Below are 27,481 nucleotides of genomic sequence, written 5' to 3' on the forward strand. Positions count from 1 at the left end.
ACGACGGCATCTGCATCATGCATACTATCGTGTACGTGCATCATCAGACACACACGACCAGCAGATCGGTAGATCCAAGTACTAGGTCGTCGCACGCTGCGGGACTTTTTTTTTTGAATCAGCTGCAGGACTATTTTTTATTAAAGAATGCAATTAATTAGCGCCGCCACCGCATGCTTAAGGGCATATAGAACAGAGAGACAGCTACTCTCTGTAAGTTCTTGGAATTTATAACATAGACGGTTGAACATACGGCTCGTACAATCCACAGACACCTGTGGTCTATTTGGTTGTCCACAAATCGTTTAATGCTTGCATGTTGCCATGATCACTTATGAATATCAATCATATATACCATTGTGTTGCTAATTGGTGCAAAACAAATCCTTCAAAGTAAATCATATATATTATATATATAATGTAATATAATATATTTCATTATAAATCAAATATAGCATACGTCTTCTTCTTCATCATAAACCAAATATAGCATGAAGAGATGGATGGTTCACATGCTTGTTGCCTGTATAGGGTACATATAATTGTATTCCAGGTGTATTTCTTCTTTTGTTTTTCTATAGGAAAACGGCAAGGTGACATAGGTGTGACCTTGCTCGTCCATTAAACAGCACGGCAGGCACAGAGCACACAACAATGATCAGTATTTTTCTGAAATCTAACTGGTTGTAAGAACAAAGAAAAATATTCTGCCACTCAACACCAAGAATCACAAGAAGTTTTCCAGCAGAATAGTTTTGAGACAGCAAAAAAAAAAATGATCTTAGAACTGACAGGGGAATAATAATTCACATCTTATCAGAACAGTTCTTTTCATCAGAACAGATCTTCACAGGGAACAGAACAACAAGATTGATGACTATAGAGATCGCTGGTGGAGGAAGCCGTAGTCAGATCGACCATCTGCTCATGCGCCGCCGCTGCCTCATGGTTGCTGCAGATTTGGGGAGGGAAGGAGCTGCTGTTGCGAATCGACAGGGCAATGGAGAACTCGCGTGCACGGAACAAGAGAAACTCGCGCCAAGTTTGGCCACAGGTAGATCCCCACGCGTGCCGCTAGGAGACGACATCCCGTACAACGACGCTTCTGCCGTCGTGTTAGCCTCGGAGTACGCGCCGCTGCCGTCGCCTCACGAGAGGACGGCTTTCCTTTCTCGCTTCATTCAATGCCACCGGAGGGATGTTTTTTTTACAAATATACTTCTCTACAGAGGGCACTCCTGCGTCCGCCCTAAAACGTCCTAGGACGAGGACGAGGACGTCGCAGGTACAGCCTACGGTCGGCCGGCGCCGGTCTCCGTCGTCCGCAGACACGCTGGAAGGCTAGCTGCCTGTTGGAACACGTACGTACAGAAAGCGGCTGGGTTGGGTGCCTACGACTAGGGCCTAGGGGCATGTATATATACGGTAGTGCCGCTCACGCTCATCATCACTCCGTGTCAAGCAAAGGCAACCACACGGCACGCACATAATTAAATGCATGATTAACACCTTACCGATACACATGTAAAACGTACACCCGCTCATGCATCGCCAGTATATATACATGTACTCTGTCCAGTACTCCCGTATGTACCTTTTGCGTGTGTAACCAAATGTTCCTGGCTACTAGTAATCTAGTATTACCTGTTCATCCATCCGTACATGCTTCCACACATGGTCTTACTAGTCTCTTAGACAAGTATATGTACTACAAGTACATACTTAACCGATCTAATTATATATTTGTCTTTGTGGTCTCTTCCTTTGTTCATTCTATAACAGGGTATATATAGACTATCAAACACGTCCATGTGTTACAGCAGACAATGTGTAATTTGTTGTGTGACCTCACCTAGACGACCTGTGGTTAGGAGATTTATTTATTTAACGATCATGTCGTGTGTTTCGATTCGTCTTGAGATCAAATATGTACTATATGTCTGCACGTGTACTTAATCCATATAGGCATGGGAAAGAGTGAGGGACTAGAAAAACGCCCTGTATTCCAATTCATTTTGGAATCAGAGTATCGGACTACACACCGTTGCTTGACACCAACCCGTACGGGTACAAGAGATTGGATCCATCAGATTCCCATCGGATGGTTATGAGGAATGACATATGAAGAAACTTTTCTCCCTTTAATATTAGACCAGTAAATATGTCTGTGCGTTGCGACTTACATGTCATTTGTTGTCTTCTCTGGATATATTACTTTTACTATGTATCTAGACATTTCGTATCTATGTGTATAGCAAAAACTATGTACCTAGAATATCTAAGACGATCTATAGGGTGGTATTATTTATGTTTCACCATTTATGAAATTTAAAAGCTATAATTTATTTTGAGACTAGCCGCTAAATGTCCATAGCCCCCTATTTATTACACTGCTATAGTTAAATATTGATTTTTGGGACGTTTGAAGACCATAAAAACTAATTTTAATCTCTATAATTAAAGTCAACAAGGATTACGTGTTGCTGACATGTTTATAATACTTATGGTTATAATGGAAAACTTACTAGAGTTTTCACATGCTAGCCTCTTCGCTTATCGCATAGATACATTTATTTAGACCAGATTAGACAATAAACTATTTAATTTTTCTATTCACATTTTTTATTAGTTGAATCACCTGCTAAACCAGGTTTCAATAAGAATATGTTTCTGATCAAACTTACATTAACAACTTGGTAGTAGAAAATTTGTCTTAGAGAAAATCAATAGTTGAAAGGTCCATAATAATTATTTTTATAAAAAAAGTCAATGGAAAAAATCACCTAAGAGGGTCACGGATGCAAAAGAAAAAGCAAAAGAAATCATAAATAAAGAAATCGGACGGAAGGCCAACAAAAAAATCAAACAAAAATTGAAGTGCACCCAAAGGAACGGAGGAAGGAAAATTAATATTGATTAGACCTAAACTGAACGGGACATGGACTCGGAAAAAAGATAGGGGACATAATCGAACAATAGATCTAAAAGTGGAAGGCGATTGGAGCTGGGTGAAAATAATTATATTGCAGAAATTTTGGCCATAAATATAGAAAAAAAAACAGAGAGTAGAATGGGATTAGGATTCTTACCGAAATTTACTCGGGACTTAAAAGGATCTATTTGGATTAGGATTTGAATTTGTACCTATTCAGGTTACCTCAAAAAGGCCTACGTATGTTATTATATATAGAAAACATAAGAAGTCGTAGAGAGACAAAAATTAATAGTTTTCACATTCACGAAGTTAGTTAGAGGAGGTCATACAAAAAAAAAATGGTTACAAAAAATGGGCTGAAATTTTACCTCTTTATTATTAGGTATAGAAAGAAAACAGAAGAAGTTATAGAGAGACGAACACTAATAGTTTTCACATTCACGGAATTAGTTAGAGGAGGCCATACCAAAAAAAAAATGGGTAACAAAAAAATGGACTAAAATTTTGACTCTTCATTATTAGATATAGATATAGATAAATACAGATATCCTATAATCCCTATCAGGTTATGACGAATTTATCATATACTCTACATGCTTTTTAGTATTCCATCGCCCCATATCTGTAGGATCTTTGGTTGACCTAGAGGGAGTGAATAGGCCAGTCAAAATAAACACTCAAACTTTTATCAATTTCACCCTGCGGCACTGCCGCTCTAACGGGCGACACTGCCAAACTGCGGCACTACCGGGCCAGAACAGCGGCACTGCCGTACCTGCAGACAACTTCGAGTCACAATTCAAAATCAGTGAATGGAAACTTAGATCGGAGAAATTTCTTTGCTTACTGCAGGCATGATAGTCGCAGTCGAGAGCTGGAAGTAGTAGGAACACCACACATAAGTAGATCGACTAGAAACCCTAGAAATCACCTCAACAACAATATGACATGCAAGTAATATAAATCAAGCACAAGAGACACAATGATTTATCCTTTGGTTCAACTCGCCACCAAGGCTTGCCTACGACCAGAGCTTAGCCACTAAGGCTTAGGGCTTTTCAACCCTTTCTTGTTCTCAAGTCAAGAGACTTAACTCTTGAGATGATGGGTGAGTTTACTAGCTTCAAGAAATGGTGACAAACCTCCCAGGGCCGGGGAGGAGGGAGAGCGACGGTCGGCCGGTGGCGGCGGCGCCGCACGACGGCGAGGGTGATGCGGCGAGGGCTGGTAAAATCCGATATGGGGATGTCGTCGGAGGCGAACTTGTACATGATTTTGGTCCGCCTTTGGGCTAGGCAAGGGCGCAGGAGCCGCCCGCGTCTCGCGGGGCGTCAGGGAGGAGAGAGGACCGACGGCCTCCGACCGTCCTCTCGCGCGACGGTGGCAGCAGGCGACGGCGGCGACGCCGAGCAAGGGCATGGGAGTGGCGGCGCCGGCTCGGGCTACGGCGACTGTAGGTGCACGACAGCCTCACGTACCCCTTCGGCGTGGGGGTTGGTGGTTCGTGCGTGGGCTGTTGCGTGGGAGAGGGAGGGGGCTGCAATTACAATTCTAACCTTTCACTCCTAAAATTAATTAACGCTAATTAATTGTTTAGGGACCAAGAGGAACAGAAGTACCCCACCACTGTAAAAGAGTTCTAAAAAACATGTTGTTCAAGTGTTTTAGGCGTTGTTCACCGTTTAGTGAAAAAAACACGTTCACTATCCATGCATCTAAAATTCCAAGAAGCTGACGAGAGCCTTTGCTACTATTCAATATGTATACCTATCATTCAATATACTAGCAGGGAACCCCGCGCTTTGCGCGGGTAATAGTGGGGAAAAAATATTTGTTTTGCGTCAAAAAAAAAAAGGGGAAAAAGGGCGGTACTGTTCCTTAACGGGTAAGTACTGTTCATAGCACCCGTTACTGTTCCAAAACCCGGTTACTGTTTACGAAAACCCGTTACTGTTTAGCAGGGAAAACACATCGCGCGTTGACTGTGCCGATAACAGTGTTCTGTGAGAGGAGACGGAGTCTTATTATACTATTGTATAGATAGATAGATACTGTTACTGGTGTTTACGGGGGATTTTTTTAGAAACCACACAGCTGTTCATCAGTCTTTTTTTCTTTTCTATAGAAATGTGCATGTACGTTGTAACATAATTTACTTATTTCATCACATGTCACCGTACCTAGATGATTTGCGGCATGGAGATTCACTACTGGAAACCGGTACTTTGCCGAGTGCCTGCGGCATTCGGCAAAGCCCGAAATACACTTGGCAAAGGCTTTGTTGAGTGCCGCACTCGGCAAAATAAAAATGCGAAAAAACCTAAAAATAATAGTAATTTTTTTTCGGGGGAGGCCGCCACCGGCTAGCGTCCGTCCGTCCAGCGCCACCGGCCATCGAAGTCGCTATATTTTTTTGCGCAAAATTCACAGCTAACGTGTCCGGCGGGATTCGAACTCACGACCTCTCCCTCGTATGTTTGCTACTCTACCACTGCACTGCACTATCACTTGTGTCTAGATTCCGTTATCTATCCTCATATATTATACTAAACCGAAAGTAAATTATTTGTTTGAGGCCCTAAACAAATTCAAATAAAAAAGTGGTCAACTACAAAGTTTCATAACTTTTCGAGATCTACAATTTTTATTTACGAAGTTTTTCCATCCGAGGTCGTTTGAAAAACTCGAATTTCAAATTTGAGAGATTCAAACATAGTTTTGCATGATAAGATGATTTCAAATCAAAAAGTTGTCAACTACATAGTTTCATAACTTTTGAAGATCTACAATTTTCATTTAGGAAGTTTTTTCATCCAAGGTCTTTTGAAAAATTCAAAATTTAAAATTTTCAAATTCAAACGTCGTTTTTGCATGACAAGATGATTTCAAATCAAAATATTGCCAACTACAAAATTTCATAACTTCTCAAGATCTACAAAGTTTATTTTGGTCATTTGTTCATCCGACATAGTGGTAGTAACATTATTCACAAATCTTATATATCTGTCTTCTATTTTCATGAAACTAATATGAGAGATGAGAGAGATATAGATTTTATGAACAACGTTATTGTCTCTTTGTCAAATGAAGAAATGATCAAAATAAACTTTGTAGATCTTGAGAAGTTATACAACTTTGTAGTTGAAAAGTTTTTCATTTGAATTCATTTAGGGTCTCAAAAATTGCTTTGAAAAAATGATTTGCCGAGGGCCAAAAAAATGCACACGGCAAAAAGCCTATTTGCCGAGTGCAAAAAAAAAGACACTCGGCAAAGCTGTCTTTGCCGAGTGCCGAAAAAACACTCGGCAAAGCCGTCTTTGCTGAGTGTCTGATAAAATACACTCGGCAAAACTTTCGGCACTCGGCAAAGGGGCGGTTTCCGGTAGTGATTTGTCCAACAATCGTGTCATTTGTTTCAATACATATTGGAACTGCTATGCCAGCCCAAATCATGATCTTTACCAACTTAGATTTGGTTCTCTCACGACAACCCGGAGGAAGAGTAGCCTCTGGCCTTGCATTTCTCTCCCCGTGTACCTTAGGATTCGTTAATTCTCTTTCTCAATGGAATGGGGAAGGGATGTAATACCTGCTCTTGATGCGTGTGCTTGGAATCATACTTTGTACCATTGCTATATATGGTTTGTGAGCCCGGGCCAAAAAGGGATCGTAGAGAGGGACGTAAGGGCATTATGGTAAGTAAAGAAAATGCACTTGAAAAAAAATCGTTTCTCTGTTTAACATCAGCATCACACCACCACTTTATCTTATTATAAGTGGTTCAGATTGGTCGCCCGATTATGGTCAGTCCTAAAGGGCCAATGCCACCAACGTCCAACGATATGATTGGGTGGAACTGCACATTGAACACGTCTGTGTGGATTCTATTGATCGTCGTATATAAAATATTTTTTGAGTTTGTGACTAATATGCACATGCTGGTGAATATATGATAATGATATGATTGGGTGGAACTGAGACACCACCAACGTCCAACGAGAAAGGGGTCCAGGTGATTACTGGAAGGCATGACGAAGCTGCGTCTGTGATTTGAACGCCAGACACGTAGGATGGACACCGGGAGAGAAAAGCTAAACCCTAAAGCAACGTCAGTTTGGGTTGGTTAAGTGCAGCAGATCAGTGTTAATATTCAGCTTGTGCTCATGAGTGCTGATTGGCAGGCTGGGCCTATAAATTGAGAAGCCCCCTCCCTCTCCTGCTCTGCAATGCTAACTACCACAGCAGAGTGATAAGCAAGCAAGCTTCTCACTCATCAGAAAACAGCACCTGGCGTTAGTGAAGCTAGTAGCCATGAAGGTAGAGCGCGACCTCCACATGAGCCGGGGCGACGGCGAGGACAGCTACGCCTCCAACTCCAGGCTTCAGGTACTGTACCTGTGCTTCTTCTTCTACATCATGCATGTCTCTGCCGATCTGCTCATGTTGCATGCGCATGCCTGTGGACCTGTATGCATATGCATGTTCGTCTCAACACTCGCTTATACATGTTCCTCAGGAGAAGTCCATACTGAAGACGAGGCCGGTGCTACACAAGGCCGTGGCGGCGGCGCACGCGTCGTCGCTCTCCTCCAGCGGCGGTGCCATGGTCGTCGCGGACCTCGGCTGCTCGTCGGGGCCCAACACGCTGCTCGTCGTCTCCGAGGTGCTCGGAGCGGTCGCCGACCGCCGAGAGGATCTGGCGATGGCCGCCGCCGGCTGCAGCCAGCCCCCGGCGACGCACGTGCAGTTCTTCCTGAACGACCTGCCCGGGAACGACTTCAACCTCGTGTTCCAGTCGCTGGAGCTGTTCAAGAAGCTGGCCGTCAAGGACAAGGGGGACGCGCTGCCGCCGTACTACGTCGCCGGGCTGCCGGGCTCCTTCTACACCCGGCTGTTCCCGGACCGCTGCGTGGCACCTCTTTCACTCCTCCTACTGCCTCATGTGGCGCTCCAGGTTCCCCGACGAGCTCGCGGGAGGCGCCGTCCTCAACGAGGGTAACATGTACATCTGGGAGACCACGCCGCCGGCGGTGGTGGCGCTGTACCGGAGGCAGTTCCAGGAGGACTTCTCGCTGTTCCTCAGGCTGCGCCACAGGGAGCTCGTGTCCGGTGGCCAGATGGTGCTGACGTTCCTCGGCAGGAAGAACAAGGACGTGCTCCGTGGCGAGGTCAGCTACATGTGGGGCCTCCTCGGGCAGGCTCTTCAGTCCCTCGTCAAAGAGGTCTGCTCTGTTTTCTTCTCCTGTCTTGTGCAACATCATCCATCAAAGGAAATCCTGAACTGAACCGATGAACCCTAGTTAACTGATGTATTGCATTTGCATGCATGGCACAGGGCCGTGTGGAGAAGGAGAAACTGGACTCCTTCAACCTGCCGTTCTACGCCCCGTCGGTGGACGAAGTGAGGGACGTGATTAGGCAGAGCCAGGCATTCGATGTCACCCACATCCAGCTCTTTGAGTCCAATTGGGATCCGCACGACGATATGGAGGACGACGGCGACCTCGTGCTCGATGGTGTCCAGAGCGGCGTCAACGTCGCTAAGTCCATCAGGGCCGTGATCGGGCCCCTCATCGCGCACCACTTCGGCGAGCACGTACTCGACGATCTCTTCGAGCTGTATGCCAAGAACGTCGCAGTGCACCTCCAGAAAGTGAAGACCAAGTACCCTGTCATCGTCGTTTCCCTGAAGGCGATTAGTTGTGCAACAAAGAACCAAGCCAGCTAGTGACATGTATTATTCAGGTTTCAAGCAAGGCCAGTTTATGTAGAATCTGGCGTCAAGTTAGTTATTACTAGTAGTACTAAAATGTAAGGATTCAGAGTTTAAAAGTGTTTCATATAAGGCATTCTGGGTTGTAAATCCTAGACCTAAGCAAATTAAGCCAGCCTATAGCCCACGTGCCTGGTCTGAGCGTGCTGGATTTTGGACCGCTCATAAGCCTTAATGGACAGGGCGGCACAGATCCTGTTGTCTAGAAAAAAAAATCTTGGTCCGAACCTAGCACCAAATATTTATCTTACCTATTTTACATTGTAAATTGTGTGCCCCTCCTGGCCAAAAAAATCAGGCTTGACTCATCTAATGGGATTAGAACTTGAAAGTAATTTTCCATAATCATAGTTTCATTTGTTACAATATTTTTTTTCGCGAACATGCAACTTGCCTGTGTTGCATTTGTTGCAATAAAGGATCATAGAAACTATTTTTCACCATGGTTTTTCCCCTTGAAGACACCATGCAGAGTTATTGAACTTCTTATTTTGAAATTTACATCTCAGTTAATTACACCAAAGTTCTAAAAAGCCCCATCACAAAGCCCCTGACCTATAGTGCCTCTATAGCAAAGCAGCCACCTCCTAATAATTCCTATATATGGGCAAGGGGCGTCGAGAAAAAGAGCGGTACACGATCGAAACACCATTGATTACACATCTGTTAACTCCTACGTGGACATGGTTGACTAGAATAGCTAGGCCGGCTCATGTCAGCGACTCAGCGTGATTATCCCTTTCTAATAGCTCATCACACTTGGCGGGCTCCCGGTGGCATCTAGCTGAGTCAGAGCGGCCTCAATCATGTGCTTCATTTGAATACGATTTGCTTGATCCAAATCCACCTGAAAAACAAAATCACTCGATTGTAAGTCTTTTTAGACAAATCCAAATACTTGCAAAATATTAATTGCTATATAAAATGTCAATTAGGAGTCACCCACATATTATTATTCATGAAAAGAATCTCAGCTAACCACACACACTAATCATGTGCAACAATTCGAGCACGTGCAGTTTGTGCCTGGCATGGGACGACAATCTGTCGCTGACAACGATGTGGAAAATAATGGGATACTGACGGGATCGGATCTCTGTGTGTGTGTGTTGAATGTTTTTTTTTACCTCTGTTGTTTGACAGCGAGTGAAACATTATATTTGTCGTTTGCACGACCGCGTGGACGCCGCGTGTAATGTACGTACTGAGAGGGAGAGAGATAAATAAACACGACAGACGACAGCAGCAGGAGTAATAATGGGATACTGACGGGATCGGATCTGATCGATGGGATCCAGACCGTACAAGCGTTTCCATCGTCCGGCCGGGCACTGCATGGCTTTCGTGTGCGTACAGTACGTGTTCGTGTGGCGGACTAATAGCTCATTGATTTCGCCGGGCGATCGAGCTGAGGCCGCGTCATTTTGCTGGCGTCGCAGCGGTGACGACGGCATCTGCATCATGCATAAGGGCATGTACAACGGAGACACAACTGTTGTCGGTAAGTTTTTGAAATTTACAACAAAGACGGTTGAACAGACAGCTCATACAACTGTCTATTTGCTGTCCACAAACCGTTTAATAGTTGCTTGTTGCCATGATCACTTATGGATATCAATCATATATATCATTGTGTTGCTAATTGGTGTAAAACAAATCCTTCAAAATAAATCATATATATTATATATATAATGTAATATAATATATTTTATCATAAATCAAATATAACATACGTCTTCTTCCTCATCATAAACCAAATATTGCATCGAGAGATGGATGGTTCACATGCTTATTGCCTGTATAGGGTACGTATAATTGTATTCCAGGTGTATTTCTTCTTTTGTTTTTCTATAGGAAAACGGCAAGGTGACATGGGTGTGACCTTGCACGTCCATTAAACAGCATGGTAGGCACAGAGCACACAGCAATGATCAGTATTTTTCTGAAATCTAACTGGTTGTAAGAACAAAGAAAAATATTCTGCCACTCAACACCAAGAATCACAAGAAGTTTTCCAGCAGAATAGTTTTGAGACATAGCAAAAAAAATTGATCTTAGATCCGACAGGGGAATAACAATTCATATCTTGGCAGAATAATTCTTTTCATCAGAACAGATCTTCACAGGGAACAAAACAACAAGATTGATGACTATAGAACTCGCTGGTGGAGGAAGCCGTAGTCAGATTGACCATCTGCTCATGCGTCGTCGCTGCCTTGTGGTCGCTGCAGATTTGGGGAGGGAAGGAGTTGCGGATGCAAATCAACAGGGCAATGGAGAAGAACTCGCGCGCGGAGAAAGAGGAACTCACGCCAAGTTTGGCCGCAGGTAGATCCCCACGCGCACCACTGGGAGACGACGTCCCGTACAACGACGCTTCTGCCGTCGTGTTAGTCTCAGAACACGCACCGCTGCCGTCGCCTCACCAGAGGACGGTGTTAGTCTCAGAACACGCACTGCTGCCGTCGGCTCACCGGCTTTCCTTTCTCGCTTCATTCAATGCCACCGGAGGGGGTGTTTTTGCAAATATACATCTCTACATACGGCACTCCGACGTCTGTTGTACGGGCCCTAAAACGTCATAGGACGAGGACGAGGGCGTCGCTGGTACAGCGTACGGTCGGCCGACGCCGGTCTCCGTCGTCCGCAGACACGCTGGAAGGCTAGCTGCCTGTTGAAACACGTACGTACAGAAAGCGGCTGGGTTGGGTACCTGGTGATGCGTCTGATGCTATACCTACGACTACGACAAGGTTGGTTCACTACCAGCCGAGTGTTTTTATGTTTGCTAAGTGTATTCTCTCGGGTACTCAACAAATAAGTTATTTACTGAGTGTTGCTTTAAAAACACTTGGCAAAAAAACACTCGATAAAGAGGAGGTTTGCCGAGTGTAAAAAAAAACACTCGGCAAAGATGGGGTTTGCTGAGTGCTTTTTTTGACACTTGGCAAAGAAGTAAAATCTTTTTTCTGAGAAATAAGGAGAAGAAAAAAATGAAAAAAAAACTTTGCCGAGTGCCCAGATCTGGGACACTCGGCAAAGAAAAAAAAATTCTGGAAAAGAAGGAGAAGAAAAAAAAACAAAAAAAAACTTTGCCGAGTGCAAAAATCTAGGACACTCGGCAAAGAAATAAAATCTTTTTTCTGGGAAAGAAGGAGAAGAAAAAAAATAAAAAAACTTTGCCGAGTGCTCAGATCTAGGACACTCGGCAAAGGAAAAAATCTTTTAATGAAAAAAAAACTTTACCGAGTGCCCAGATCTAGGACACTCGACAAAGGAAAAAATATTTTTTAACCACCCTAGCAGACGCCCCTCCCCTCCCCCTTCTTCCCCCGCCGTCACCCCTCCCCTCCTCCCTTCCTGGCCCGACGCGCCCCTCCCCTCCCTCCCCTCAGGAGGCCTCCCCATTCTTCTTCCCCCGGCGGCGCCCCTCCCCTCCCCTTTTTTCTTCTCGCGGGCGCCCCGGCCTCCCCTCCCCATTCTTTTTCCCCCGATGGCGCCCCTCCCCTCCCCATTCTTCTTCCTCCAAACGCCCCTCCCCTCCCCCTTCTTCTTCCCGTGGGCGCCCCTCCCCTCCCTCCTCCCCTGCCTCCTCCTCAGATCCACCTGCCCGCGCCCTCCCTCCGGGGGGCCTTCACGGCCGCTTGCGAGGCAGCCTAGCCCCTCCCGTCTATGGCGCAGGGCGGCTCAGCCCCTCCCGGTGATGTGGAGCAGCGGGTGGTGGTGCAGATCCGCCCTCCTCCCCTCCCTCCATGGCTCCACCGGTGGGTGGCATCGTGGATCTGGTGGGATAGAGCCACCACGGTGCGGATCCGACGGAGAGGTGTCCTCCGGCGGCGGATCTGGTGGGTTGGATCCCGGTGGCGGTGGATCCATGGATCTGACAGTTAGGAGCCCTTCGGCGGCAGGCTCCACGGCGAGCAACACGGCGGCGGCGGGCTCCATGGCGGCAGCCCCTCCCCTCCCCTTCTTCTTCTTCTCCCGGTAGGATCTGGCCCTCCCTCTCCCGGATCCGGCGTGGCGTGGTGGTGGTGGTGGCCGGCGTCGGGGCGTGGTGGTGGTGGCCGGCGGTGGTGGTGGCGGTGGTGGCCGGCGGCTGTGCTGGTGGTACCACCGGCGGCTGTGCTGGTGGTACCACCGGCGGCTTGTTTTTTTCTCGAAAAATATTTGCTGATTGTTTTTTTTTGGACTCGGCATAGTCTTTGCCGAGTGCCCGAAGATTGACATTTGGCAAACAACTCTTTGCCGTTAAAACCTACGCTAAGTGTCGTTTGTCGAGTGTAACAATCGACAAACGCTTTGTCGAGTGTTTTTGGGGCTTTGCCGAGTGCCCCTAGCACTCGACAAAGCTCCTGTATCCGGTAGTGGTTGGTGATCTGAGCTAGGTCCTAGGGGCAGTCTAGGGGCATGTAACCCTTTTCGCTTGATCGTATCAGCCATGCTTATCAGTCATGATATAATATTTTTCTCTCACAACAAAACAATATCAGCTAGTTTATAAGCCCCAGAATGCTCATCATCACTCCGTGTCAAGCAAAGGCAACCACACGGCACGCACAAAATTAAATGCATGATTAACACCTTACCGATACACATGTAAAACATACACCCGCTCATGCATCGTCAGTATACATGTACTCTGTCTAGTACTCCTGTACGTACCTTTTGCCTGTGTAACCAAATGGTCCTGGATACTAGTATTACCTGTTCATCCATCCGTACATGCTTCCACACATGGTCTTACTAGTCTCTTAGACAAGTATATGTACTACAAGTACATACTTACCGATCTAGTCTCTTAGACAAGTATATGTACTACAAGTACATACTTACCGATCTAAGTATATATTTGTCTTTGTGGTCTCTTCCTTTGTTCATTCTATAACACGGTATATATAGACTATCAAACACGTCCATGTGTTACAGCAGACAATGTGTAATTTGTTGTGTGACCTCACCTAGACGACTCGTGGTTAGGAGATTTATCTATTTAACAATCAATGTCTGCATGTGTACTGCTCTAAAGGGCATATATATATATACACACACACACGGGCCTTAGAGACAATTATATGGCTACGTGTACTCGGTCGGGCACCAAGCATGATCTGAATCGCATTTATCAGAAACCGTCCGAGCTCCTCCATAGTAAAATCAAATGATTTTCTGAGATGAGGAATTCTATTCCTAATATCACGGAAGCAGAAGTCATCACCACCTTTGTTAGAGGACTCCATCACCGCGACCTCCGCTCTAAATTCAATTGTAAGCCGCCAAAGGGGATTGGCGAGATGATCACGACCGCCGATCAATATGCCAACACAGAAGAGGCCAAAGTCTGCTTCAATGTGGATGCGGGCACTCACCGCCCAACTCACCACAGCGATGAGTGCCCCGACGAACGACGCCACAATGACTACCGCTAAGACGACCGCGGCCACCATCAGGACAGTGCCCGTGATCGGCCGAAAGGGTCTAAAGCTGGTCAGTATTGTCGTCGCCGACCAGACAACATCATCGCCGCCGTTGACAAACCTCGCGCCAAACAAAACTACGACGAGCAGTACAAGAAAATCCTCGAAGGCCCGTGTCCCCTCCACAAGAACAGCAAGCACAAGATGAAGGACTGCATTGGCTTGGCTAAGGAGTTCCAAGCCAAAAAGAAGGACGACGACAATGACGATGGAGCTAGAGGTCACCGACAACTTGGGGACAACAATAACGCCTTCTAGGATCACGACAAAGTGGTCATCACTATCTTTGGGGCCTCCCCACCGCCGAGAGCAGAAGAGATCGAATACTCACCGCCCGCCGGGTGCTCGTCGTCAACATAGAAGATGCTATCACCGACCCCAGCTATCGCCCCTGGTCTGAGGTCCCCATCACCTTCAGCAGGGCCAACCAGTGGGCAGACATCCCTTACATAGGGCATTTCCCCCTTGTTGTCGATGCAGCCATCAAGAAAGTACTCTTCAGCAAAGTACTCATCGACGACGGAAGCGCCCTGAACCTCCTCTTCGACGGAACCCTAAAGGAGTTGGGCCTTGGAGTAGAAGACCTCACTCCCTCTGACTCCTCCTTCTGGGGTGTGGTACCTAGCAGGGCATCATGACCGCTTGGAGAGACCACCCTCCCGGTACAATTCGGCACGGCTAGCAACTTCCGCATCGAGCACATCAACTTCTACGTCGCCGACTTCAAGATCGCCTACCACGCCATACTTGGTCGGCTAGCTCTAGCCAAGTTCATGGTCATACCGCACTACGCCTATCTGGTATTGAAGATGCCCTCACCTGCAGGAGTTCTGGCCCTTTGGACCAACCTTTCTATCGCCTAGGCCTACGTAACAGAGAGTCTCTCCCTCGCCAAAGCCACTGACCTCTCCATCTAGATGGCTAGCGTGGTCACTGGCGCCAAGATGGTGCCCGCCGATGACCTAGAGATCCCAGCGCTGGAGCCTCCTCGTGCCTCCGCTAAGTCTAAGGAAATGAAGAGGTTAGCTGTCGATGTTTTACCACCGATAGCCTGCCACGGGGGTACCCGGGGCAGTATGTTCGGGCTTCGGCGTATGCCGAACTCGATGGTTTACGCAAGAGACAGCCGATTTATCCTGGTTCAGGCCCTCGATCGCAGATCGAGTAATAACCTTACGTCCAGTCGGCCTTAGCCTTTGCGTTGGATTGATTATGATCTGCTCTGTTCTCTTTTTTTGACAGGAGCATTGCCCTCCTTTATATAGTCAGGAGGCCAGAGTCCTAGTCAGTTTACAATAAGATTTTCTAGTAGGATTACTTGATAGTTCTACTACTAAGATTTACATGGGAAGAATCCTAGTTGAACTAGATCTTCTCTCTCCCTTGCGGGGTATCCTGTGGGTCCCGTATCGACAAGCCCCCGAGCACTTCATGGTTGAGCTCTAAAAGTCTCGCTCTGCCCCTTCAAATCTTGTTGAGTAGGAATAAGATGTCATCCGAGTGCTTTCTGGAGTGAAACCTTGCAGCGCTTCTTAGGATCTTTGAGTGGTGGGTGCTTTTCTGAAGAAAAAATACATCCATCTGGTTGTAGCCCCCAAGCCTCTTGCTATTTGGAACAAGGAGCTGGAGGATCTTGTCTTGAAGTTGTTCCGATTGTTCGTTGAAGTTTTATCAAAAAGAACTCAAATATGGCTCGTTCCGGGTTCTTTTTGTCGTAATGTCTTAAAATGGTCTGTGTTGAGGAAGTCTTTTGGTGACGTGCGCTTTTTTGAAGAAAAAGGTAGCCCCCGAGCCTCTTGCTATTTGGAACAAAAAGTTGGAGGGTCTTGATCCTTTATGTTGTTTGAAAATTTGTGTTCTGAAGTAGTCCCCAAGACTTGGATTAAACCATCGTCCGAGTAGTCTCGCGGCATCCTTCCGAAGCGGCCTTTTAGTCTTGGATTAAACCATCATCCGAGTAGTTTTGCGGTGTGCAGCCTCCGAGCTTATGTCCGGGTTCCTTTTTGGTGAAATTGCACTCACTGAGTGTACAAGCCTCGTGCTTTTTGGTTTATCCCGCAGCTCCGCGCTTTTTCCGAGTTCTTCTCTTTAGAAAAGAAGTCGGATGAAGAGTCTTGATGTATCGTCGTCGTTGTAGTCTTGAGTTTCTTGTATTCTTGGTCCTTTGTCTTTGGTTCTGAGCCCCTAGAAGTAGTTGAAATGAAAACCGGGTTCCCTAGTTTAGTGTTGATTAGGCTATGGTGCTGGTCGAGCCTCCGAGCGTATATCCATGTTGTTTTGTTCAGAAAGAAATCGGATGCGAGGTCCTGCTGTTGCCAGATGTAGTTGTATGGTGGTGGTTGAGTGTAAATGCCTTTTGTTCATGGGTTGTACTGTGCTGGTATATTCTTCCGAATATGCCCGTCTTCGAGTACTGCTTCCTCTCGCCTGAGTCATCTATTATTGAGTCCTGTCTTTTCACTGTGTCCTTTGTTAGGCTTATTTCGTTGGTACTCCTAGTCCATGTGCTCTGATCCTTTGGTCTATAAATACTGTCCTGGAGTGCTTGTTTTCATTCATTGGATATTCTGTTGAGACCTTGGTGGTCATGAACATGGTAGTTTGTGAAGTAGAGTAGCCCCCGGGCATGTTTTGTAGTTCCTGTGTGTCTTGTCGTAGCTGGAGGAAGTCTTGTGATAGGGATTAGAGGTAGGCTAATCCCACGACAGCATTGTGCTAGGATGTACGTGGTGGTAGTTGAAGGAAGTCTTGTGATGTGGGCTTCGTTCCTTCATTCGGCAGTTCTAGGTTGATCCTCGTCGTTTGTCTTGAGACCGTCTGGTGCAGATCAACACCATATCCAGCATCACATCGGTCTTGGGTAGACAGATGCCTGCCGGCCTTCTATGCTCCATGTTGCCCTACCATGCTGTCGATTTCCGCCTTGGATGCACTGCGTCCGTCCTTTGAAGAAAACAGTGTAACTGATGGCGGTTTGTCCTTCCGAGTAGCAATTTGGGACACGTAGTCGTTCCAGAGCCTAGTCGTGTCCGTGTTCCTCTTTGCTACTTTGCTTTTTGTGGTGCCGAGTTCGTTGGGTCTTGTAAGATTTGTAATCTTCTATTTTTGAAGTTGCTTGTAATGTAACGAATCTTGTCTTCTGAGTTGTCTTTGACTTTTCTGTTGTGATCCCTGTCGTTCGTGAGACTACCGAGTTCTTTCTTACATAACCGGGTTCTTTTGTTCCTCGTGAGGTAGCCCTTTCTTTCTTCTTTCTTTCTTCTTGTTTTGATGGGTTGTTCTTGTATCAATCTGATAACCCTGCCGTGGCGTTGGACGGATAAGTCTGAAATCTGCCTGTTGGTTTGTACCGTTGTGAGGATTCGTGCCCTCCGTCGTTTTAGCTGCATCGGTAAATGGACCATTGCGTTCCCACATTGTGTTTTAACGGGCTTTGTGGGCCGTTTGTATCACTGAAAAATCTATTTAAAGACCTTTTATCTTCCTTTCCCTTGTCACCCAGCTCTTGCCTTTAAACCCTAGCTCTCAGAAATCCGCTGCCATCATTGTCGCCATCACCCGAGCACCATCATTCTAGCTTCATCTTCCTTAGTGCCTTTTTTGCTTTCGCCAGTTCATGGGAAAGAAGAAAACCGCAAGCAAGTCTCAGGCGACCTTCATGGACGAGGAGTCATCCCTGTCTTTGATTGAAAACCAGGAGTTCGTGGCCATGAGGGCAGCTCAGAAGGTTTGGCCGGCTCCAACAACAAGCGAAGACCAGCTGCGCGAGCTCGTTAGCGACGGCTTGATCCAAAGCAAAGTCATCGCTGAATGGAGAGTTCCGGGCGAGCATCGGGTTTCGGCTCCGGGTCCTGGTGAGATTGTCCTTTTTGTTTCCTTTGTCCGCGCTGGACTTTATCTTCCTGCTTCCGCCTTCCTTCATCAGTTTCTTGGTTATTTCGGGGTTAGTCTGAACCATCTAACCCCCAATGCCGTTCTCCATCTTTCTGTTTTTGTTCACCTTTGTGAAGCCTTCCTTGGGATCCCTCCTTCTCTATCTCTTTTTCGCTTTTTCTTTCGTCTGAAACCTCAACCCCGCCATGAAGAAACCAGCACCCTTGGCGGTTGCGGGATTCAGTTTCGCCAGGGTCTCAAAATTAAGTTTTTTGATTATGACCTGGTTGATTCTGTCAAAGATTGGCGTGCTGAGTGGTTCTATGCTGCCAATTTGATCCCTTCTCTTGTCGTTCACTCCGGATCTGGTCCTGTGGTGAATGACTGATGGGACAAGAAGCTTGAGTCACCTGCTGAGATTCAAGCGATCCAGCCACTCCTTGATAGGATTAGCATGCTGAAACAGCAGGGTTTGACTGGCTTTGGTATTGTTTCAAGCTTCCTTCGTCGCCGGGTTCAGCCTTTGAAAGAGCGGGAGCATCTCGGCTTTGAGTATTCTGGGGCCGAGGATCCTTCACGCATGGTCCCAGCTCTTGAGCTGATCGGTGAGGAGGTACTCGAGCGCCTCTAGAAGATGCTGAAAGGAGTGAGCATCATTCCTCCTGCCGTCTCTGAGTTCTCAGCCATCATCCCGCCCCCAGCTGTGAGTTGTCTATCTTTTTGTTTGAGTTCTTTATGTACTCTTGCTGCATCCGTTCTTGCTTAGCTTTTCCTTGTCTCGGTGTTTTATCTTTTTTCGTAGGAGCTTGGGCGGAACTTTGTCGATCCGATCCCCCTTGATGTTCTCCCTGCCGTGGCAGAGACTGGGGATCGTCTAGCTGGTACTTCTGCAATTAGTAAGTCTCAAACTTTTACATCCCTTCCTGGGGTTTCTTTCAGATTTGTTGATGTATATGAAGAATATGTTCCTCGTCTAGTCCCTCGCGGTCCTCGCAGTGTCCCAAAGAGGGGGCGAATGGATGGGTCTTCATCTGGCTTGCCTGTCTCCAAGAAGCCTCACAAACCAAGTACTCCCTCAGGTACTCCAGTTGTTGCTAGCATGCTCTTAGGTGAGCACATTTAATACTCTTTGTTCTTTTATTTTCATGTTTCTCTCTTGAACCGAGTACTTTTCATCTCCTTTTCAGCAGGTGCTCTGGTTTCGTTGGCTGAGGAAGAAGAGGATGATGAAGTCCCCCTCATCATGCGGCGGTGAGTTGTTTTTCATATTCTTGTTGCATTGAATTTCTCCTCTTTGTTTTGAATTTTAGTCTTGAACTTTTTGAAGTAATCGGAGGTCGGGTGTGAGTTCTTCCGAGGCTCCTGCGCCGACTTCTTCTAAAGCTCCGGTGTCGAGTTCTTTGGTTGCCTCTGTCCCGAGCTGTAACGCTCCTCCGGTGCGGAGTTCTCCCACGGCTCCAGCCCCGGCTTCTTCCGCGGCTCCGTTGTCGGCTATCCCGCTCCCGTCGCCGGGTGGCGGGGACGTTTTCGCCGTCGTGGTTCCCCCTGCGAGGCTTTCTCTTGGCTTCGCGAAGAAAAAAGTAGTCGGGTGAGTAGATTCTAGTTTTATCTTTTTGGCTTTTATCTTCCTTCCTCTGGTTTTTATTGGTGCTTCCTTTTATCACTTTTCAGTGTTTCATCTTCTCTAATTTCTTCATCGACTTCTTCTCTGCCTCCCGCCGTGCCAACGAGTTCCGAACCTCGAGACTCACAACATTCTATTGATGAAGTCGCCGCGGGGGCTTCAGAGCTACCTGGCGGAGTTGCGGACTTGGTCGCTCCAGAGGTAACTGTGGTCGTCGCGCTGGGTCCTTCTGAGGGTTTGGCTCCGGCTTCCCTGGAGGTTGCTTTGGTCGTTCCTTCTTTGCCCCAGCCAGCCTCTCCTTCCCCTTCTCTCGCTTCCGGCGGCCCCTCCTTTTCCGGTGACATGGTGCAACAGTTCGATGCCACTCATCGGTTATCAGAGCTGACCGTAGCCTGGGGGAGCTTGTCGGCCCTCGCGACTTCTTTTGGTGAAAAGCTCCAGGTAGGTTTTACTGCCACTCCTCTTTTGCATGCTTGTTTTTCTTCTATCCTTATGCCTTGTTTCTCTTTGCCTCTTTTTGCTCAGTCTTTCTCTCGTGATCATTCTGGCTTCTTTTTCTCATCTGAAAATGAGAGGAAGTTGTCTTTGGAGGTGGACGCTCTGAAAGCCGATCTTGACCTCCTCCGGGCTGAGTTGGAGACGGAGCGTCAAATGCACCAAAAGGAGGAGAAAGCCCTTCGCGCTCGGGTAGTGGAGACGGAGAAACAGAGAGATGCTGCGGTGGAGTCTGCGAAGAATGAATGCAAAGGTGCCGCGGGTTCTGCCTGTTTCTTCTTGTATTTTGACTTCTTTTTCCGCTGACTTGTTCTTGGGTGTCCTGTCTAGCTCTCCGAGTTGAGAAGCAGAAGCTCTCGGAGAGTATTGATGAAATGAAGGCCCTTGTCCGTTCTAGTCATAATAGAGCTGAGGAGGTAATTACTCATGCTGAGGAAGAACTCGCCCTTGCTAAGCTGATTAGGCGCGGAGCTGACAGAGATCTTGTGCAGGCCCAAAAAACCATTGAAGGCTTGTCCGGGAAGCTGACGACGGCTACTGAGAATTGGAATGTTTTGTGGAAATCTTTTCATTCAGTAGCCGATGTCCTCCGGACTCCAGCGGATGATGAGCAATCTTGGGCGTAGTTCATTCCCCGGATTCCGACTCGTTTCCAAGAGTTCGCGAAGAGGTGTGCCCAAGTTTGTACCAAGAATGTGTTGGCCCAGGTCCGGGTCCTTGCTCCAGAAGCGCCTCTCTCCAAGATAGCAGAAGAAGCTGAAAGCCAAGAATATCTTGACACCGTTGAGAGGATGGAGTCTGAGGTCGAAGGTCTAGCCAGTAGGGTTGTAGACAGTCTAAATATTGACATTTCCCTTTCTGATGACAACGCCTGACTCGATTGAGCATCCCCTTGTAATATTACACTCCTTTTTAAATGAAGATTCTTTATTTTTGTTGATGTATTCTTTGCCTGGGTGCGGTTGAAGTTACTTGACTTGCTGAGTACTTTGTCCTGTTCCCGTCTCTGCTCCGCAAAACAACTCTGTGCGTTATTCTGACGAGACCCCTCGATTTGTCGAGTACTTTTCTTTTCTTCCTCCTTTGTGATCCGTCGAGTGTTTTGTCCGTGCTATGACTTGTTAGATGTAGATCTTTGCGTTAACAACCTTTCGCCTGCGCTATGAAAAACGACTCGGTATAGAATGTTGCCTTGGCAAACTTCGGCATCTGAGTGCTTTCTTGAGTGGCGCTTGTGCTTTTCCGAGCAAAAAGTATTCCTATCTGGATGTAGCCCCCGAGCCTCTTGCTTTTCGGAACGAAGTGCTGGAGGGTCTTTTGAAGTTTAAGTTTCGGTCGACTCAGCCATTTTGCTTTTTGTTTCATGAACACAACTCATTGAAGGTCATGACAAGACATGCTGTGGATGAATGCCATCTTTATTGATCATGAGTATAAACTACTACATATGTTGTTGAAGAGTATTGCTTTTCGTCAATTGTGAACGTTGGTCCCTTGTGGCTTGCATATCCGTTTTTTCTTGAGTTGTTTCTACGCGTAGAATCTTCTTAGCTGACTGATGTGCCATGTATTGCTGACTTCTTTTCCATCTTCGGTTATTAACTTGTATGTGCCTAGTCCGGTGACTTTTGTGACAATGAAGGGACCTTCCCATGGACTGAGTAGCTTATGTCGTCCGTCAGTCTTCTGTATCCTTCTTAGTACTAAGTCTCCGACTTGTAGTGATCGAGGTTGGGTACTCTTGTTGTAATGCCGTCTTAAACCTTGTAGGTATCTGGCTGATTGGAGGGTAGCGTTTACTCTGATTTCTTCTGAGCTGTCGAGTTCTAATCTTCTTGTGTGTTCCGCTTCTCCTTCATCGTATTGCTCTATCTTTGGGGATGTCCAGATCAAGTCGGCGGGCAGTATGGCCTCTGACCTGTAAACTAGGAAGAAAGGTGAGTAGCCTGTAGCTCTGCTTATTTGAGTTCGTAGTCCCCATACTACTTTCGGTAATTCTTCAATCCATTTGGACCCATAGTCCACTAGTTCTTCGTATAATCTTGGCTTTAATCCGGCCAGTATGAGTCCATTAGCCCTTTCTACTTGTCCGTTGGCCTCTGGATGTGCAACAGACGCATAGTCTATACAGAAACCATAGTCTTGTGCCTAGCCCTTGAATTCTGTAGCTGTGAAAGGGGAGCCTAGATCTGTGATGATTCGATTAGGCATGCCGAAGCGGTGCATAATGTCTTGGATGAACTCGACTGCTTTGGTTGCGCTGTACTTCGCGAGTGGTTTGTATTCAATCCACTTGGTGAATTTGTCGATTGCTACGAAGATGTACTCGAAGCCGCCTTTTGCTTTTTTCAGGGGTCCTACTTGATCTAGCCCCCAGCAGGAAAAAGGCCAAGCGGGTGGGATGCAGATAAGATTGTGAGCTGGTACGTGGGCTTGTCTTGCAAACATTTGGCAACCTTTGCATTTTTTGACAAGCTCTTCTGCGTCTTTCAAAGCGGTTGGCCAGTAGAATCCGGTGCGAAATGCTTTGCCAACCAGTGTCCTTGAAGCGGCATGATTTCCACAGCAACCTGAGTGTATTTCATCTAGGATTTCTTTGCCTTCTTCAAATGAGACACATTTTAGTAGTACTCCTGATGATGCTGCTCTTCTGTAGAGTTTATCCCCTACTAGAATGTAGTTTTTGCTTCTGTGAACAACTTGTGTGGCCTCTGCTTTATCTGCTGGCAGTTTATTTTCTTTGATATAGTCAATGAAAACTTGGGTCCATGAAGTGTTGATTATCAAGATCTGAACGCCTTTAGCCTGAATTTCATGTGTTGTTTCACCGGGTTGTTTGATAGAGGGGACTAATAGCTCTTCTATGAATACGCTGGGTGGAACTTTTGCTCTGTCTGATCCGAGCTTGGCAAGGACATCTGCTGCAATGTTGGAATCGCGTAGGATGTGTAAAATTTCTAATCCTTGGAAATGTTTTTCAAGTTTTCGTATTTCAGCACAATAAGCACCCATGTTTTCTTTGGTGCAATCCCAATCTTTGTTGACTTGGTTGATGACCACTGCTGAATCGCCGTATACGAGTAATCTTTTTATTCCGAGGGTAATCGCCACTCGTAGCCCGTGGATGAGGGCTTCATATTCTGCTTTGTTATTTGTAGCTTGCCATAATATCTGAAGGACGTACTTGAGTTGTTTTCCTTTTGGAGAAATGAGGAGAAAGCCTGCACCAGCCCCGCCTAGTTTGAGTGATCCGTCGAAGTACATCTTCCAGTGGTCAAGGATTGTATCTGATAAAGGCTGTTGAATCTCTGTCCATTCGGCCACGAAATCGGCGAGGGCTTGAGATTTGATTGCTTTCCGTGGGGTGAAATTGATGTCAAGAGCTCCAATTTCAACTGCCCACTTGGATATGCGCCCCGTGGCATCTTTATTGTGTAGGATGTCTCCGAGTGAAAAATCTGTCACCACGGTAATCTTGTGGCTTTCGAAATAGTGGTGAAGCTTCCGTGAGGTAATGAGTAGAGCGTAGAGTAGTTTTTGTACATGCGGGTACCGGATTTTGGATTCTGACAGTACTTCGCTGATGTAGTATACGGGACGTTGCACTTTATACACGCACCCTTGTTCTTCTCTTTCTATGACTATTGCTGTGCTGATTACGGTAGGAGTTGTCGTAATATATAGCATCATATCTTCATCTTTCTTTGGAGGTGTCAGGATAGGCGATGAAGTGAGGTATTCTTTAAGTTTTTTGAAAGCTTCATCGGCCTCTATTGTCCACTCGAACTTGTCTGTCTTCTTTAGTAGTTTAAAGAAAGGTAACCCCTTTTCGCCGAGTCTTGATATGAAACGGTTGAGGGCCGCCATGCATCCTGTTAGTTTCTGCACATCTTTGACACTTCTAGGTGGGCCCATTTCTATTATAGCTCGAATTTACTTGGTGCTGGCTTCGATCCCGCGCTGACTGACCAAAAATCCGAGTAGTTGTCCTGAGGGAACTCCAAATACACATTTATTTGGGTTCAATTTCCATCTCTATTTCTTCAAGTTTTCGAAGGTTTGCTTTAAATCTTCAATTAGAGTGTCTAGGTTCTTTATTTTCACCACCACATCGTCCACATATGCCTCCACATTTTCACCGATTTGATTCCCAAGGCAAGTCTGGATAGCTCTTTGGTACGTGGCGCCAGCGTTCTTTAGTCCAAACGACATGGTCTTGTAGCAGTAGGCACCAAACGGGGTGATGAAAGATGTCTTGCTCTGGTCTTCTTCTTTTAGTGCGATCTGGTGATATCCTGAATAGCAATCGAGAAAAGATAATAGCGCAGATCCTGCTGTCGAGTCAACTATCTGGTCAATGCGTGGTAGCCCGAATGGATCTTTTGGGCAATGTTTGTTGAGATCTGTGTAATCGACGCACATACGCCACTCGTCCGTGTTTTTCTTCTGTACAAGGACTGGGTTTGCTAGCCAATCTAGATGAAGGATCTCCTTGATGAATCCGGCTGCCATCAGTTTTGTTATTTCCTTTTTAATTGCTGCCTTCTTGTCGGGTGAGAATCGTCATAGCCGTTGTTTTACAGGTTTGGAGCTTTTGTTAACATCAATTCTGTGCTCAGCCAACTCCCTTGGGACTCCTGGCATGTCGGCTGGCTTCCAAGCGAAGATATCTTTGTTGTCCCGAAGAAAGTTGGTGAGCGCGAGTTCCTATTTTGCCGAGAGGTGAGCACTGATAGTTGTTGTTTTGGAGGTATCGCCTGTGCCTAAGTCGATTTGCTTGACGTCGGCTTCTTTTGGTGGTGCGATGATGCTGGGCTTTTTAGCCGGTATTTCTAATTCTTCTTGGCTTGTTTCTGCAGCGATTGCGGCTATTTCTTTTCTTCCATTGTCGGCTTGCGCTTTAGCTGCAATTTGGATCGCCTGAACGTCGCAGTCAAAAGCGCGCTTTAAATCGCTTCGAAGAGAAAGGATACCGTTGGGTCCTGGCATCTTAAGCAGTAAGTATGGATAATGTGGTATTGCCATGAATTTGGCCAGTGCTGGACGTCCGAGGATTGCATGATATGATGAATCAAAGTCGGCGACTTCAAATTTGATAAACTCTGTTCGGTAGTTTGAAGAAGTTCCAAAGGTAACAGGTAAAGTAATTTGTCCGAGTGGCATGGCTGCTTTGCCGGGTACTATTCCGTAAAAAGGTGTGCTTGTTGGCGTAATCATCCCGGCGAGTTGTAGTCCTATTTTCCTTAGAGTTTCTGAAAAGATGATGTTAAGTCCAGCTCCTCCATCGATTAGTACTTTGGTGACGGTCATACCAGCAATAGTCAGATCTAGAACCAGTGGATAATGGCCTGCGTTTCCCACGCTAGTCCATTGGTCTTCTCTGGTAAATTGGATAGGATACTGTGACCAATTGAGGTATCTTGGTGTAGCCGGTTCTGCTGTCATAATGATCCGCAGTGCTAGTTTTTCTTGATGTTTGCTTCTACAATCCGGAGCCCCTGAGAAAATCACTGCTACCGTTCCCCTGGGTTTTTGGAATCCTTTGTCCTCGTGGTTGTCTTCTTCTCTTTTCTGATTGTCCTCTTTGGTGTTTTCCTTACTATCTTTTCTTGTGTATCGATCATTGAAAGTGTAGCAATTTCCGATGGTGTGCCTCCCACTAGGGTGCAATGGGCAACGTATGTTTTCAATGTCATCATATCTTCTAGGTTTGGGAAACTTCTTTGATTTGTCGGCCATTGCCACAGTATTGTCTGGTCTACGTTTTCTTTCTTGATGTCTGCTATTTCGATGATTTTGCTTGTCCAGGTTGTCTTGGTTGCTTCTGTCCTGGGAACCTCTCTCGTGTTTTTTCTTCTGCAGTAATCATCTTTTCTACTGTACGTCTGAATTCTTCATTGTTTCTCGGATTTTCTTTGTAGAAGTCTTGAAATTGCCATCTAGCCATGATTCTGTGAGAGAAAGCTTCAATTACTTCTCGTTCGGTTATGTCATGCACTTGAGCTCGTAGTTCGCCGAATCATCAATAGTAGTTTCTAAGACTTTCACCTCCCTTTTGCTTGAGTCCTTTTAGTTCTGCATGAGTGATTGGGTGTGTAATGATTCCTACGAAATTCTCACAAAAAGCTCTTTGCAAATCCTCCCAATTTCTGATAGATCCTGGATTTAGTTTATCGAACCATTGGAGGGGCATGGCCTCCAGTGCCATGGGGAAGAAAAGGGTTTTGATATCGTCGTCTCCTCCGGCTAGTTCAATTGATTGTGAATATATTCTGAGCCATTGCTTTGGTTCAGTTTTGCCATCATACTTGGAGTGATTAGATGGTTTGAATTTGTGAGGTAATCGCACCAATGCGAGCCTATTCGCGAAGCAGGGGAACCTGTCGTGTGCCTTGGTTTCTTTGAATTCAGATTCGGCGCCTTCCTCTGGCCAACTGTTGTTCTGATGGGAACAATCTTGCGAGGCTGTCTGGGTAGGTACCCTGCTCTTAGTCTTCCTTAGTTGTTCAAATCGGTGGCCTTGATTATGTTCCTTCCTACTTCCTCCGTCATGGCTTCCACCCAGGCCCAAGTCTTTCGAAAGCGGATTTCCTTTGATTTTGATCTTCTTGCCGGTGGGTTGTTGATCTGGCGGGTAGTCTTGATCGAGCTTTCTCTTCGTGCATTCTTGGGATTGTCGATCGGAGCAAGTCCTGGAGCTATTCGTACTTCTCACCAGGATGCGAAGTTGCTCCGAGTTCTTCTAATGCTTCTCGAATCTTATCATAAGGCGTATTCACCGTGCGTCTTCCTTCGACTTCTCGTTGCGATTTTCTTTTGTCATACTCAGCCAATTCTGACTCATATCTGATCCAAGCTTCCCTGCGCTGCCTAGCACGGTGTTGGCGCCCTTGCTTCAACTTGTTTTTTCTTTCTCTAGCTTGCTTCTGACTATCTGTCTCTCCATCATAGCCCTGGGCAAAGGGTGATATGTTGGATTCTGATTCATCTGATGATCTGACATCGGGTGCTTCCGGGGGATTTAATGGTGACCGCGGTCGTCGAACCATGAGCACTTCTCATGCATGAGTGGTTCTATTATTGGCGTTAGTTTTCATGCTGTTGGAGTCGCTGATAACTTTAGTGGATGCCTCAGTGTCGTAGATCGAGTCTCCTTCTTGGTAAGGTAAAATAGCTGTTGTTGTTGTGCCGACTAGTTGGGTTCCGCTACCCTCAGGAACGGAATCTGGCCAGTGGATGATACAGTCCTGCGATGTTATTGTTAGCACGAGACCCTCCTGAGCTCCTATCAGTGGTATCCCGAATCC

At 46.4% G+C, this 27,481-nt stretch overlaps 1 pseudogene; it reads left to right on the forward strand.

Moving 5' to 3' along the window:
• The first annotated feature begins 7,011 nt into the window (after positions 1-7,011).
• Positions 7,012-8,946, forward strand: LOC136472773 (anthranilate O-methyltransferase 2-like; annotated as a pseudogene).
• The last annotated feature ends 18,535 nt before the right edge of the window (positions 8,947-27,481 follow it).

The sequence above is a fragment of the Miscanthus floridulus genome, chromosome 8, assembly GCF_019320115.1.
Source record: "Miscanthus floridulus cultivar M001 chromosome 8, ASM1932011v1, whole genome shotgun sequence".
NCBI classification, from domain to species: Eukaryota; Viridiplantae; Streptophyta; class Magnoliopsida; order Poales; family Poaceae; genus Miscanthus; species Miscanthus floridulus.